The following is a 4119-nucleotide window of genomic DNA, read 5'->3' as shown; positions in this document are numbered from 1 at the left end:
GCAACATGTTTTTAGTGATTATAAGTATTTGTCCTAATATCAGCATAAAGATCACTATCAGTATCACCATCAGCCACAGAGTAAATTCAAGGCACTTACTTATGATCCACAAATGGTGTTGCTGTGTGGCAAGAAGTGGTCAGATTTACCCAAAGCATTCACATCTTCAGTGCTGTCAAGTCCCTCCGCTCAGCTGGTTCCTGAATGAATGTGTCTTCATCAAAGCCAGGTAGTTTTTATTTTCTGTAAGTGGGACAAAGCAGTTCTGCAAGCTCTGGACAAGTCCTTTGTGGGCCTCTGTACTGTATGATCCTTTGCTTTGTCGGTGTTCACGAGTATGTGTCAGAGTAATCCATTTGATAGCTATGGGAGTCCCGGCTCCTTGTGTGTCACGTTGTGCTCTTGCAATATGTTGTGCCTCCAGCACCACAAGCAGAAATGAATCTGAGCTCCGTCTGCTCCTACCTCCCCCTCCCTCCCCCACTATCCCCTCCTCCTGGGTTAACCAGCCTGTCCTCTAGGAGAGATGGAGGGTGGAGCATGGAGCTAAGAGTGGAGGGAGGTTCTTAAACATACCTATGAAGTGCGTGCATGCGTACGTGTGTGCGAGAGAGGGAGTGAGGTAGGAACGTGGATAGTGAGAAAGAATACTGGGTTCATCTGCATGTGCACCTGGTGTATCAATGCGTGCAAGCATGTTTTGAAGTTAATGGTTGTGTGTGTGTGTGTGTCTGTGTGTGTGTGTGTGTGTGTGTAAGAGAGAGATGCACCTCCCCTCTCTGTTATGGTTTATGCCTGATGTGAGTCATTGATTCACGCCACTTGTGTTTTTATTTAAAACTCTCCCCTGTTGTGCACTCTAGTCTCTTTCTTTCCATCTCCTTTGTTGCTGGTGGAGAAGGGCCGATGCACCTTCACCTATCCAGAAAGGCTGATTGGATGAGTCAGCCAGGCCAGCAGCGGGTCACGCCTTTGGTACACACACAGCAGTGAAGACTAGTGAAATAAAAATATTGCTGTCTTTGAGTTTTTGTGTCAAGGCTCTCACACACACAGACACACATATGATGGCAAGGAAATACAGTTGGCATACACACACACACACACACACACCCACTACCACACACACACACACACACACACACACACACACACACAGGGTACACAATGAGTGAATTCACAAACCCATGCATATACACAGTTACACACAAACTTCGAACACAAAATCCAACCAAACAGGCAAACGTTGCCAATGGACCCACATTTATTTTGACAAGTAAATTGAGCTTCCTCTAACTTTTTCCCTAAAAGCTGCAGGTGAGAAGGAAACTGTACTTCATTGACCTTTTACAAGTATTATATCATTCCTATTCAGTGGCCCCCAGCAGCACACACACACTTGTGCGCACGTGTGCGCACACACACAAACGCACACACACACACACACACACACAACACACACACACACACACACACACACACACACACACACACACACACACGCACGTACACAAGTGTCTCACTATCTTTGTGGGGACCAGTCATTGACATAATGCATTCCCTAGCCCCCTTACCCTAACCTTAACCATCAAACCTAAATGCCTAACCTTAACCCTTACCCTCACCCTAACCATAACTTAACTCTATCCCTACTCCTAAAACCAAGTCTTATTCCTCAAACAGCCCTTTAACATTGTGGGGACCAGCATTTTGTCCCCACAAAGCTGTCAGGACCCCATAAGTATACTGTATTCCTTGGTTTTTGGTCCCCACAAATGTAGTTAAACCTAATACACACGCACATGCGCGCACATACACACACACACACACACACTCTCTTTCGCACACGCAGAGCATGTTATACCCACATGGGACTCTCTGTCCGTTCAGTCCAAAGCCATTGATCTTTGGCCAGCAGAGACTGGATTGTCCCATGATGTCAGTAAACCTTCTTCCAACAGTGCTGCCAAGTTCACTTCAGATGTCTCCCTCAGTCTAACTCTTCTGTCCTGCTGCTAAGGAGGTGGAGCTGTAAGCTTCCTGAGAATCACTCTAATACAATTATCCTGGCTCCTCTGGTCTAAGAAGATGTTTTATACCAAAGCCGTTAAGAAGCACAATAATACCACAATCCACTTTGTTTATTTAACAGCTACACATCACAACGGATGAGCAAGAGATGAGGGAGGGAGTGGTAACAAAGAGAAAAGGCATTCGCTGGAGAATAAAATCACATTAAATGTGGGACAGAGAGTGATGAGTGGTTTGCTCAGAGTTTTTAAGGTTGTGAAAATACAACCGTGTAGAGACCCTGTGTGATGTATTGTATTTGGGAACACATCAAGCCACATTATATGACTATTAACTATTATCAGGTAGAGCATCTCTTGCACATCATGTTTCCGTTGCAGAGTAGCACTCAAGTTTAAAAGAAATCTCTTTAAATATCTCAATCTATGACAACAGTTTCCTCAAAGATTTCTGGCTGGACATTTTCCCACATGTGTAGGCTTATTTCCAGCTCCTAGTATTACGCAAAATTTTTAAAAAAAAAGACATCTGTTTTCCTTTGAGAAGGAGTCTCCTCTGCAAAGACCTTTTAATGACTCTCCTAAGGGACCTCTTTATTCATACAGAGGTGTTGACAATTGTGTGGTCAATCAGGGGCCCTCCTCTGCCTGGAGAAATTAAAGATGGAGACAGTTCTGGAATACGGGGAACCAAATCAAGTCACTCAATCAAGTTCACTTTTCACTCCAAAGTATTTGGCGTCATCTCCAACTCTGTCAGAGAACACAAACATGGCTAACATCAATCTCAACACAGAGAGAGATGAGGCCTAACTAAATGTTCCCTCTTGGGCTGCACAGTATCAGGAAAACATCCAATATGCAATCCAATTGTTGAATATTACGATGACAATATCACTTGTGATAATAAAACAAATACTTAAATATTCAGTGTTGATGTATTTCTGCTTTGCTGGCAAACACCTCACGTCAGGGACCTGCACAGTTACGGACCATTGTTGCCCAGGCAACTGCTCGTTTGTCCTGATTGGCTTAGCTGCCCCTCTGTTGAAAAAGCCTAAACATTTTTTTCTCTCTTTCCATTTTCATTTTTTGCTGTGGTGCCTGCATTATTACGATAATTCGCCAATCATTACTAAAGTTAAATCAAGTTAAATCTCTGTATCATCCAATCTTGCACTCAGCGATGCCTTCTGCCACCAGTCCCGTGACTTTGTTTGTATTTGCACACACTGGGTACCGCAAATAAACAAGCCCTTCTGCCTTCACGTAAGTTTTTCAAGTTATGGAGATTATGACAAATGCTCTGTGAAAAGTAACCAAAGAAATCCACTTGAGCTTTGAATAATATGCAGCTTTAGCTTGTAACGTTTGCATCACGCCGTGCAGCGTTGCCTTAATTAGCTATAACGTAAAATGCTACGTTCTCCACCAAAGCTTATGACAGCCATGTTGCAGGAGCACGTCCGTTACACCCGTTACATGTGTGTGTTCTGTAGAGAAGAGAGAGGCTCAGATGTGATGTCTGGACTCTTGAATCATGCTAGGTTATAGCCTACGTTGTTTACAGTCGATATGTTACGTGTCTTTTCAACCAACAATCAGGGGCCTGTTGCATGAAACCAGGATAAGGGATAAGCCGGGATATTCAAGTTAACCTGAGATGAACTTAGCTTTGACTTGGTTGCATGAAAGTAGGTTGAAATAAACCCAGCCAAGTAACCATGGAGATTTATTCTTTGTTGCTAGCCTTCTCCAGAGCAGGCTAAGATTAATCCTGGAGTCTCATGTGTTAAATCAGTTGCCGCCCTGATCCGAAATAAATGTGTTTAACAGTTATTCCGTTGTCTTCTGTTAGAAAAAACTAAAATGTGTTCTTTGGATTAATGAGGATGAAGAGAGGCTAGAGGTTCAATGGAGAATTAACAAAAGGTTTAATGAAACAGCATGTTGTAATATGACAAAGACACTGCAGCTGACAGTGGTCTGGACAACATGTTCCCTCTTCAGAGGCATATCAAACATCTGAACATATAAATATATTTAGAGTTAGACATAGCTTATAGAGATTTGTGCATATGGTTGTAAA

At 43.1% G+C, this 4119-nt stretch overlaps 1 protein-coding gene and 1 long non-coding RNA gene across 2 annotated transcripts in view; both read right to left on the bottom strand.

Annotated features, from left to right (window-relative positions):
- The window catches only part of avpr2aa (arginine vasopressin receptor 2a, duplicate a), a 13608-nt gene extending 13137 nt beyond the window's left edge, over nucleotides 1-471 (bottom strand). Inside the window, exon 1 of the mRNA XM_032520547.1 lies at nucleotides 100-471. The gene's annotated coding sequence lies outside the window, so the exon portion shown is untranslated. The remainder of the gene's footprint in view (nucleotides 1-99) is intronic.
- LOC116692343 (uncharacterized) overlaps nucleotides 1-3418 on the bottom strand; it is an 18743-nt gene extending 15325 nt beyond the window's left edge. Inside the window, exon 1 of the long non-coding RNA XR_004332685.1 lies at nucleotides 3364-3418. This is a non-coding gene — a long non-coding RNA (uncharacterized LOC116692343). The remainder of the gene's footprint in view (nucleotides 1-3363) is intronic.
- Nucleotides 3419-4119: the final 701 nt, after the last annotated feature.

Source organism: Etheostoma spectabile, chromosome 7 (assembly GCF_008692095.1).
Source record: "Etheostoma spectabile isolate EspeVRDwgs_2016 chromosome 7, UIUC_Espe_1.0, whole genome shotgun sequence".
Lineage (NCBI taxonomy): Eukaryota > Metazoa > Chordata > Actinopteri > Perciformes > Percidae > Etheostoma > Etheostoma spectabile.
Note: the sequence above shows the minus strand (reverse complement) of the source record. Positions and strands in the feature narration are given on the sequence as shown.